This window comes from Zosterops lateralis, assembly GCF_965231275.1.
Source record: "Zosterops lateralis genome assembly, chromosome: 7".
Classification (NCBI taxonomy): domain Eukaryota; kingdom Metazoa; phylum Chordata; class Aves; order Passeriformes; family Zosteropidae; genus Zosterops; species Zosterops lateralis.
Window position 1 is genome coordinate 36,496,945 of NC_139767.1, and position 12,005 is coordinate 36,508,949.

Genomic DNA, 12,005 nt, shown 5'->3' on the forward strand with positions numbered 1-12,005 from the left:
GCGGCGCTGTGGGAAGTCGTCGTCCCCCCCGCCCCCCCCCCCCCCCGTTTCCCCCCCCCCCCTTTTCCTCCCCGCGGCCTCCCGAGCTCCCCCGGGGCGCATGCGCGGTGGCGGCCGCCGCTGCTGCCTCCCCTCCTCTTCCTCCTCCTCCTCCTCCTCCTTCGCCTCCTCCTCCTCCTCCTCCTCCTCCTTCCCGACAGCGGCGGCGGCGATATGAGGAGGAGCGCGGGGGGGGGCGGCGGCGGGACGGCCGGTTGTTCGCGCCGCTGCTGAAGGGACACGAAGCAGCGCCGAGGCGGGGGCGGGGGGCCCCGAGTCGCTGCCCCCCCCCCCTACGGGCCCCGCCGGGGAGTTTCTTCCACATCTCCCCCCCCTCCCAAAAAAAAAAAAAAAACACACCGAGACCACCCCCCCCTCTCCCGTCCCTCGGGGGCGGCCCCGCGGAGCGCCGCTCCCTCCTCCTCCTCCCCCTTTATTACCCTTTGTGTGCGTCTCCGCCTTCCTCCCTGCGCCCGGGGGCCCTGAGGTGAGTGCGGGGGGAGCGGCGGGGCGGGGGGGGTTGGTTTGTTTGTTTGTTTGTTTACCCCGCGTTTTCCCCCTGTTTACCCCGGGGGGGCACCGCCTGTCACTCGGGGGGCCCTTCCCGGCGCCCCCCGGCCCAGCTTTGTTGTCGGGGGATGCTCGGGGGATGCTCCTTTGGGCCCCTCCGGAGCGGGAGGGGAAAAGGGGGGTGAAGGCGGCGGGGGCGCCGGGCAAAGTTCGGGGTCGGTGCGGTGGGTGCCCAGTGCCCAAAGTGTTGTTTTCCCGGGATAACAGCCGGCCCCGGCGGTGCCCCCCAGGTTCCAGGCCGTTGTTTGACTTATTGTTTGAGTTATTAAACCCCTGCGGTGGTGAAGGTACAAAGACCACTTGTACAAAGACCCCTTTTCCCGAGCTGAACTTGCAGGGATGAGACACAGTCCAAAGAGAAGAGCTGGACTCGGTGTTTTTGCTGGGTTGGGATTGTTGGGGTTGGTGGCAGCCCCTGGGTTTATCGGTGGTGCCCGGCTATATTTGGTCAATGGTTTGTTCAATTATATACGTCGGGATGTGTTTTTTTTCCATGGCTTTTCTGCTGGGAAGGCCAAGTGTTGGGCAGGTGCTGCTGGTGGTCTGACCTGACCATGTTTTCTGCTGGTTCCGGGGAAAGTTACCTGTTAAAACGCCTGAAATCGGTGAAAATGGAATGGCTTTAAATGTCAAACTAAACCCTGGGCTCCAGGAGATGTTGGGAGAAGCCTCCTAGATGTTTGTGAGGATCCAGAAGTAAAAGAGTTGGGGCATTAACACCAAGTTGAGATGAGAGAGTTTCCCCCCTACACACACAAGTAGGATGTTTATGTTGGAATTGCTGTTGTCTGCGCTTATTTCTGGAGCTTAATTATGTCCTCTGTAATTTCCAAAAGGCGGTTGGAGCGCTTTGGTTTTATTTTTGGGCTCATTATTTTTGGTTTATTAAGTGCTGAGTGCAGAACCATGGGAGTAGGCCATAAATGTGTGTGTTTTAGAGGGGCATCCCAGTTAAATGGTGGTCAGCAAGGGAGTGTGTGTCACCTGTGCCTCTTGCTGAAGGATCCCCATGAGAAAGAGCTCTCCTGACATTATATTTGTGTTTGGTGTGAAGCAGCAGTTTTGGGGTCAGGCTGGGAAGAGTTTGTGATTCGATGGGGTGGAAGGAATTGGGAGAAAAGCAGAGCTGGGTTGATGCTTGTCAATGTTGTGATGGAGGATTGGAGGTAACAGCCATAACTGTGGTTTTTTCCAATAGTTTGCTGTTAAGTTTTCTTTTTTTGCTTGTGATAACTTTGGGTTTGAAAAAACCTCAGTGGTGACAATCCCCCAAATGAGCAGCAGATCTGTGTGTAAACAACCATGATGTGAACGTGTCACTCTCCTTTTAGTTTACTACAGGTAGGAGCTGGACAGCAAAAGCCTGTCCAAGAGTAAAGGATGAAATTTCATTATTTTATTTCATGACAGTGCTGCTTTTCTGGACCTGAGATCCCATTGATCTGCTTTCCTCTGTACATGGAAGCCTTTAGTGGCTGCAGGATTACATTCCCTGTGTGTGGAGAGAGCTGCAGCTCTGCCCCCAACTTCCATGGCCTACACTGATGTGATACATTAATTATTACAGGGATTTAACCATCTCCTCATCTTTAGGTCTTTAAAGGAGCCACAGTTTGGTTTAATATGGTCACAGAGTAAAATTGAGCAGGATTCTGAAGCTGGGCAGAATAATTCAGGGTTTTCTCTCTGGCTTTAAATCCTAGAGGTAAAATTACTGATCAAACCTTCATTTCCATGGGCTGCAGGTCTGTGCTGGAGGGAGAGCTGTGGGATTTGGTGGGACTGGGATTCTGGGTGCCAATTCCTGCATTTCTGCAGCACAAAAGGGTCTCAGGCTAATCTGGGGCCTCTGGCTGCTGTCACAACCTTCCAAGAACTGCAGGAATTGAATGTTTCAACCTAGGAAACATTCTAGGAAACATTGTGAGTTATCAACAGCTGTAACTAAAAGGCACAGTTTCCTTTTATTTGGGTTTTCTTAAGCTCTTTTTTGGTGCTATTATCGAGATATTTACAGGTGTTAATTGCTTTTAGAAAAACTTTGTGCGGATTTTCCAATTCTTTATCTTTGAGGACAGAATTCATAATTCTTTTACTGGATTGTGGGTCAGTGGCTCTAAGGGCTGATAGTTTGGAATTACCGAGGACCTGCCATAAAGATGCTGTTTAGGCCTGACTTTAATAATGTTTTTGTGGAGTTTGCCGCTGTTCCTCCCTCCCTTTTGTGGACAGATGAGTTGGTCTCTATTTGGATTAGGGAGGAGAATGTTTGAGGAGAACCTTGATGATGCAATACCTTCAATAATTGAACTTTTCTTGTCCAACTTGGCTGTGGAGGGATCAGTGTTCCTCCTTGTTAAAAAGCCCTGGAGATCCTGGCATCAGTCACAGTCCTCTCCAAGATGGAATGCCTTGGGTTTCAGCTGCCTTATTTAATTTGCTTTGTCAGTGGATTTAATTTTATTTTTTTTCCCTACTGTCCCTCATGGTTATTCCTTCTCAGTGGCTGGACTGGAGTGTGTAAGGGCACCATTATTTTGTGGCTGTTCCCTGTGGGAAGCACCAGGCCAGGTGGGAGGCCCCTGGTCCCATCTGGAGCCCCACTAATGTCCCACTGTCTCTCTATGGGCTTAAGAGGCCACATGCACAAAGTAATTCATTCTCATCTGTTCGTGGCCAGGGACACAAATTTTGAGAGTGGCTGAGCTCTCTGTGCAAAAATCCTGTCAAAACTTTGGGAGAGTGGGGAGTTCTGTTTGTTTTCTCAGCCTGGTTGGGTTATCTCAGGGTTTAGTTTTTGTTTGGTTGTCCCTGTGTTGGTTCTGGTTCTGTCCCAGTGGAAGTCAGAATTACCACTGATTTCAAAAATAAAAAGATACAGGATGCATTTATTTCCTTTTTAATGCTCTCATGTCATTAAGGACCTGATTATTCTTTCAAAGAGTTACTTGAACGTTGGAAACCACAGGCTCTCATTGGCTTTTCTTTGTATTTATTTTGGGAACTGTTAGGTGGAATGATACTGCTCAATCAGGTTCAAATGGGCCTGCACAGGAACCAGGGCTGGTATTAGGGATGAAATTTTGGAAGAGCATTTGAAGCAGCTTTCAGGATGCTTTAATTCTTCTCTGTGTTGTCTGCAGCTAAACGAAGAGGGAATAAAACAAAAAAAAAGCAGCAGATAAGAAATTGAGAAGTGCTGACTCCTTCCCTCTCTTGAATTCCAAGTTCTTTATTACAGCAATTCCTATTTTCTTGATGAATCGTCTAGAAAGGAGTTCAGACTTGGTACTATTTTTAAATCAAGGTAAAAAATTGTCAAAAACACTTGGACTACAACATTAAAAATTGTACGAGTACACATGCAAATGCAAGAGTTTATCTGCCTACCCAAACACACACATATATAAACACATAAATGAGCACCTACAAAAAAAGTCCTAAAACCCAGAACAATTTGAACTTTTCAGTGGTGTTTTAAGGCTCCCAGGATGTGCATTGTGAGTCCCTGAGCTGCAGGCTGTTGTTGTGCTGTGGCCCAGAGCAGCAGGAACCACTGAGAGCCCTGCCATGGCTATTCATAGAGCTTTGTCAAATGACTGCCTCATCTGGGTTTATCTGCAGCCTGACAGGTGCTCCCAGCCCCAAAATCTCCATTGCCTCCCATCCCTCCCATGGGAACGGGCTGAGGGACAAACCCTGCACTGCCTTCAATTCCTGGTTCTTTAGGCTGGAGCTGCCCAAGATACATTCCTTGTTTATTTCAGTTTTTTAATTTTTTTTCCTGAAATATTCTGTTTCAGGAGCTTTAAACCCGCTTAAAAACAAAATGGTAAAAATGCTCAAAAATTCCTTTTTTATGTTTCTAAGCAAACCTTTATTCTTTCATTTATTACTCTGCTTAAATTCAACGTGCTGTTTATTTTATATATTTTTATTTTATAGAAAATGTTATAAAGCAAGCAATATTTTAAAAATTCTTATCCTGCCACAATATCTGATAACTAAAACCTACAAAAGCAATCTATTAATTCATTACTATGAAATAAAATTGAAGCTTGGTATAAAATAAATAAATAAATATATATATAATCATAATTTTTGCTTAGTCTACATTTTCAGAGACATTAAATGCAGAATTATTTTGATATCTGAGTAATCTGAAATGTAAATAGCACCTGAAATATGAGGTCCTTTGGTTTGCAGCATCAGTGGAGTGGCCTGGCTCAGGAAAATTCCTAAGTGAGGGAAGCAGAACAGTTGTCAATTGTTTGCACAACAAATCCTGCTGGATCAAATGGTGATATTCCCAACGTTCAGATCAAGGAAGGCACCAGATAATGTTGCCTTGTACCTCAGTGCCAAAGGAAACAAACACAGCCCTAAGTTGGGAGAAAAATTGGCCAGCTAAAACCTGGGCCTACATATCATAAATACAGATAGTCAGAATTTTCCGTTCGTGCTGCCCTGGTGGTTGAAAAACATGGAAATTCAATTCCACTTGGCCAATTTTAGACCTGGTTTTTTAAGCTCTGATAGATCTTTGTCCAGTGTGTTGTTTAGGATTATCTGTTGTGACAAATTAAAGGTTTGATAAAAGTCTTTTTTTTTATTTTGATAAAAATACCTGAAATGTTTGGGTTTGTCTTCATCCCTTAAGCTTTTACCTGTCTACCTCATGTATATTTCTATATATTTATATTTATATAAGTGACCAGGCCCACCAGAATGAGTACAAATTTTATGTGTTTTGGTAAGACTGAAACTGTGGCACTAAAAATAATAAACACAGCTTTATATTTTTGGCTGTGTTTATCCCTAATCAATTTAATTTAATTTAATTTTTTTACTTTTAAGACTGATGCAATGAAGCTTTGTACATCTATTTAATTTTTTTTTCTATAAGCACGCTGTCAATTTAAGGAGATAAATTTTATTTATTTTTACTGTCTGTACAAGAGAAGCACACACACAAAAAAAAAAATTGCTGGATCCTCTCATCCAAACTGTAGATAAGAAGAAATTTTTTTAGCATCTGCTATTTTTGGAAGAAAACACTGCAAAAGTGAACAAATGAGATCATTGATTCAAGAAACAAAGTAGTCAGGGATCTGTAGTGAGCTGGTTTTTTTAGAACAGAACTTCCTTTTGTCTTTTAGGGGCTTGGGGGCAGGAGAGGGATACGTTTTCTCCCTCGTAATCTTTATGGGGAAGAGGCTTGGATCAGATTTCAGAGGTGGATGTGTTGGCATAGACTGGTGATGCAACGTGGAATTGCAAATATTGTCAAGTTTTCTCCCTTTTTTTTTTTTTGTTTTTAGGAGGCTCATCCCATGTTTCTCAAGGAGTAGCTCCCTTTGAAAACTTAGTCAGAAAATATGAATTTTCCCCATTTATGCTATGCTAAGAGAGGTTTGGTTTTTCAAGGTGCTGTTTAAAAACTACTTTTTCCTCCTACATTTTGTCCCAGGGGGAATTGCTGGGAGTCTTGGTTTGTGCTGATGGCACCAGAGACCCCAAAAACCTCATTTAGAGCTGAACCTTCTCTGGCCTCAGTATCAGCCTGATCAGGGAGCTGCAGGAAGGATCAAAGCCTGTGAATCCCTCCAGAAATTCCTTTCACTGGCTCCTTTCAGCTTGGAAAGTCTGGGATCTGTGTTTGGGACTGTGTCTCTTCAAGGTTTTCAGTGGAAATTTTGTCCTAAATAAAGGCTAAAATCAGAGCAGGTATCAAAATCCTCCAACCCTTGTGTTGTCCAAACTCAGAGCACAGTTGGCTTTTCCCTACTAAGATAATTTAAATGAAATGAACCAAAAAACTAAAACCCAAAAAAGTTCATTTAACACCTAAAACTTTGAAATGATGTTTGAGTTTAAAAGAACCTTGTCCTTAAAAATCTGTGAGTTTGTCGGAACCTTTTAAAACACACGTGGCTCCCCTTGAAGTTGCCGGGGTGTTATTAAGTCATAAAGCAGAGCTGTGTCTGTGGGCCAGCTGAAGCAAAACCATATCTGGCCTGGAGGTTATTGGTTCCTCACCTCTGTTTTAAAATTAGTCCAATCGTTTGCAGCGTGATTCATTTCTAAAAATGACTTGTCCATCTGTGCAGGGTGCCCTGGCTGGAGCGTGGCAGGGCTGCTGGAACTTGTGTTGCTCTCTTGTAGCTCTTGGATCCCACTTTTCTTTAAGAAATATGTTAATTCAGGCATTAAACTGAGTGTTAAAAGCTGTGGTGTGGGTGATTTTAATTTTTGGAAGCGTCTATCTAGTGTTTTCACTCTTGAAACTATACTTGTAAAAACATAGATCTAAAATCTTCAAGGCAAAAAAAAAAAAATATATATATATAATAATAATGTCTATTCTGTTTTCACTGCTAAAATATTTATCAACTTCTTAGGTGCTGGATCAAGCCCTAAATGTGAATTTTTCAGGAGTTGTAACTTCCCAAAGGTCTTGGGGAACAAAACTTGTAACAAAGTAATGCTTTCCTCAAAGTTGGGAAGCTCTTTGTGGATTCCTGGGGGATCAGATTCCACCTGGAGCTTTTCTTCCCAAAATTCTGGGGATTCCTGGGCTTTTCCCTGTGCTGCTTCCCCTAAAAAACTTCACAGTTATTAATCAGTTTTAACCATATTTTGTAACTCAAGTCCTTTGATGGAAGAGTCCTGCAGACACATGGGGAGGTAGAATTTAGGAGCTTGTCCCTGGAACTTAAAAGTAACCAGCAAATCAAGACAATATTTTTAATTTTCATTTTTATGTTAAAGGAACTTCCATGCCAGTGAAAGTATTCCCTTGTATAAGAGCAGCATCGTTTTTCTTAAATAATAATTATCAGACTAATAACTGTTGCTTTGTCAGAGGAGGGATATATAAACTTTGGAGAGCCTGTTGTTACTTTTTTTTCATTTTCAAAGGAAAAAAAATCAAAAAGAATTGATTAACTTTCTCCAAGTATTGATTTATGCTAAATAAAACTAAGTTTAACTTTATTTGGGGTTTTTTTTTTTGATGGTATGGATTTGATACAACAGCCTGGGACACTCTTATCCCACAGATGAACAGTTGGAAGTTTATTATTCTCATTTTTAATGTTACTGCATTAAAAAAAAAAAAAAAAAACAGTAAAAACCCTGATAATATTCAGCTTTTGCTAATTATTGCAAATAATTATAATACTTTGTGTGGAATTTATTGATGGTATACATGAGTCTCTGTGAAGTTATAGAAAAAAACAAAATGCTTTTTAGTTTGTGTTTTGATAGATAGTCAAATGCGTTTGTAATATAGGAAAATGTTCAGTACAATGGTGGTGAAAATGGAATTATTGCTGATGGTGAAGCTTAAATTGAGGATATTTTAAGGCATCTCCAGTTGTGTTCTTGAAAGAAAGCTCTTTATAGAGGTTTTTGTTTCATGTCCCAGTGTTGGGAGTTGGTTGTCCTGTGCTCAGAGGTTCTTCACAGCCAGGTGGGATTTTAGGATTAGGTTGAATGAACCTGGATGTTCATTAAAAATTCTCAAATAATTACTCTTTTTTTTTTTTAATCTCTGCATTAATCCTGTCCAGTGTAATCCGTAATTATTCCGTGCTCAATTTGCATGGACTCTCCTGTTGTTTACTCTTGCTTTACTCACCTACTTTATTGTGCCCCAATAGACATTCCTGACAAGTTACTAACTCTGAATTATTCCTGGAATTGTCTGTGTGGTTTTGGGACAGCGAGTTTGTCACCCCACAAAAAAAAAAAAAAAAAAAAAAAAAAAAAAAAAAAAAAAAAAAAAAATCAAACTCCAGGGAAGGAGTTGATACATGAATGAGGTTGAAATATTTTGACTTTTGTGCACAGGATGATGAAGCTCTTCAGGGGAGAGGGGAGTTGCTCAGAGCTGCAAGGTGCGGGCTGTGGATAAATAACCCTGTGGTTTCAGGGGCAGGGAAGAGGGGCTTTGGCTCCCAGGGAGGGCAGGGCTGTAACTGAAAGCTGTGGAGAGGCCTGGGGGTGGCAGGAGGAAGGAAACGAGCAGGGAGAGACGTTAGGAAGAGGCAGAGCTTGGGGACAGGGGTTGGTGGTGAGGAGCAGTCAGGGGGATGTGGATGGGAGCAGGGGGAAGGGATGGGGGCAGAGCTGGGGTTTGGGGCAGAGCTGGGGTTTGGGGCAGAGCTGGTCAGGGATGGAAGGAAAGTTACAGGAATGTGGGGAGCAGGGCCTTTGCCATGATGGAGGGGAGCAGATCAGAGAACCACAGAGTGGTTTGGGTTGGAAGGGAGCTCAAAGCTCATCCCATTCCATGGGCAGGGACACCTTTCACTATCCCAGGTTGCTTTAAGTCTTGTCCAGCCTGGCCTTGGACACTGCCAGGGATCCAGGAACAGCCACAGCTTCTCTGGGAAACCTCTGCCAGGGCCTGCCCACCCTCACAGGGAAGAGTTTCTTCCCAGTCTCCCAGCCAGCCCTGCCCTCTGGCAGTGGGAAGCCATTCCCTGTGTCCTGTCCCTCCAGCCCTTGTCCCCAGTCCCTCTCCAGCTCTCCTGGAGCCCCTTCAGGCCCTGCCAGGGGCTCTGAGCTCTCCCTGGATCCTTCTCCTCCCCAGGTGAACATTCCCAGCTCTCCCAGCCTGGCTCCAGCCCTGGGATATCCACACTGTGATGGGGAGCTGGTGGCTCTTGATGTACAAACCCACCTGGCAGCCTCGCTGAAGCCACAAGTATCAAGAATATTTTCACACAGTATCAACCAGAAAGTGCTGCTTAATCACAGCCTTTCCATCCAGCAGCCTCAGAATGATTTGAAAAGGGAAGTAAACAGGCCTGTGAGTGTATAAATAATTCCATAATATTGCCACTGTTGCTGCCTCAACTTGGAAGAGCTGGGAGTTGCTGCAGCCCTGCTGAGCGGGCCTGGCTGGGCACCCAGCCCTGCTGCTCTCACATCAGGACCTGTGTCAGTGCTCCAGAAATGCTTCAACATCATCTTGGAGGACTTTGGATGGTTGGGTTTCCACCAGGGAAGTCTCCAGGCAGTTCAATCCATGAGTGGAGCTGGGTTCTCCTTTGTCTTGCTCTGGTTCTGCTCTGTGCAGCTCCTGGGCAGCCCATCCATGGCTGAGTTTTCCTGAGGAAATCATCCCACTCTGCAAGGGGTGCCTGGAATCCATGAGTGGAGCTGGATTCTCCTTTATCCTGGTTTTATTCTGGTTCTACTCTGCTCTGCTCCCAGCTCTCCTGGGCAGCCCATCCATGGCTGAGCTTTCCCTAGAAAATCATCCCACTCTGCAAAGAGTGCCTGGAATCCATGACTGGAGCTGGATTTTTCTTTGTCCAACTCCAGTTCTGCTCTGTTCCCAGCTCTCCTGGGCAGCCCATCCATCCTTAGGGAATGATCCCACTGTGCAGAGGGTGCCTGGAATGCTGTGCATGCCTTGCCTGTGTTGTGTTTACTTTGACTTTATTCTCCTTGCTCGTCCCCTGAGTAAACAATCCTAATCCAGTGCTGCACATCCCAGGCAGCTCTGGTGGATCTTACTGAACCTCCCTGTGTTTTTTTGCCTCCTCTTGCCATCAAACACACCATTCCCAGGCAGGGAAAACCACTGATTTATATGGATTATTCTAATCCGACGTCATGCAAGCAAAATCAAAAAATAGTTTGACTACCTAATGATTCAGAAATGCAGACGTGTTGCCAAAAATTTTAGCATTTGTTAGCTTTACACTTGAGCAAATGCATTCTGGTAGAGGATTGAACTTCTTTATTTTAACTCTTATCTGCAGAGTTTTAAGGCTTTGGAACTTATTCCACCAAAAAAAAAAAAAAAAAAAAAAAAGGAAATTTTTACAATTAGAACAAATATGAAAATTGGTGTTTAAATTTCTTGTATCTTCATCTTCTTTTGGAATAAATATTTCTGAATTTATATATATAAGGGCAAACATTCTTTCTTTAAATACAACCAGGAAAGTTTCTTCCTCTATTAACAGGAGCTCTGATATGATTTAGCATTTTCTCCTTTGAGCTAATGGGTTAAAGCAGGGCTTTAATGAAATTAATTCAGTGTATCTTAGTGAGGAAAGGGGGCTTCTCTTGAATAACTCTGTTTCTTTTGAGTGCTTAAGTGTTTCAATAAAAACAGGAACCAAATTTTTGGAGGAACATCAGCAGAAGAAGGAGCCAGATGTGTTGATTTAGTAAACATTAAACAATCTGCATTCTAAGAATTATTCTCTGATCCCTTTGAATTCAAGGACTGAGTGAATTATTTTGTGCCTCTCTATTGGACAGTGTTTTTCTCTGTGCATTTTGCCAATCATAACCAGAGCTTTGATATTACTGGAATGTATAAAACATCAGGAACAATGTGAGATTTTAATTTTTTTTGTCACTGTCTTCTGTAAAAATTATTTTAGATTTAATAAGGGGGATAATTTTACATAGTTCTATAGGATGAGCAGACCTCTTATCAGTCCAAAAACTTGATTTCTGAATTTAATTTCTATTGGATAACTCAAAGTAATAAAACTATTCTATGTTAGTTTCTGTTTAGCTGCAGCTTACTAAAAATTAATGTAATTTAATTTTTTTCCTGTTCTACCTGAAAAACAACCCAAACCTATCCCACAGTACTTTTTCTCTAAATTACCACAGCTGTAGAACATTTCAAATAAATATTCTCCTGTAGTTCTGTCACAGGCAAGAAAAAGGGATTTGTTCAATCAGCTGAAATGAAATTATCTGCAAACCAGCAATGAGTTATTTATGCATTTTCCCCATGATTCGCTGCCTGATGAAAAATATGTTAATATTTGTTATAATTTATAAACCAGATTTGAGAGGATTGGGGATTTTATTTGGGTTTTTATAGAGTAATACACAAGTCAATTGAGTCTTTGACATCAGAAAAACTGGGAGGGGCTTGAACCAAGTGAAATTACCTGTTCTGCATCAATCCCTCAGAATCTTGCTTGTTACAACTTTTTTTCACCAGTCTAACACACCAAATTTTAAAATCAAACTAAATTGGTTTGGATAAAAATGAGGAAAATAAAAAATTCCTGCAACATTGCAGTATAAAATATTAAATGGGAAATACATGGAGTTATTCAGTGTTTCAAAGTTTTGTTTTTATTCATAGCCAGGGAGCTTTGCATTACTCTTACATGACTTTTACTTTATTTTACTTCTTTATGTAGAAAAGTAACACATCCTTTCATTTTTTAATATTTTTTCATATAATTTCCTGCAATTTGGTGCTGCCATAAATAATATTAAATATTAATAACGTGCTTTGGGTACAAAAAGTTTTAATTAATGTGTGAGCAGAGCTCTGTGTGTTTCTGGAGAGAAATCTCTGCAGGTTTTAGGGGAGCAATTACTATTTCTGTGTAATTTTT

The 12,005-nt window shown here is 42.5% G+C and overlaps 1 protein-coding gene across 6 annotated transcripts in view; it reads left to right on the forward strand.

Annotated features, from left to right (window-relative positions):
* The first annotated feature begins 72 nt into the window (after positions 1-72).
* The window catches only part of MBD5 (methyl-CpG binding domain protein 5), a 110,898-nt gene continuing 98,965 nt past the window's right edge, over positions 73-12,005 (forward strand). For all 6 annotated transcript variants that reach the window (XM_083865661.1, XM_083865662.1, XM_083865659.1 and 3 more), the window contains exon 1: positions 73-526. The gene's annotated coding sequence lies outside the window, so the exon portion shown is untranslated. The remainder of the gene's footprint in view (positions 527-12,005) is intronic.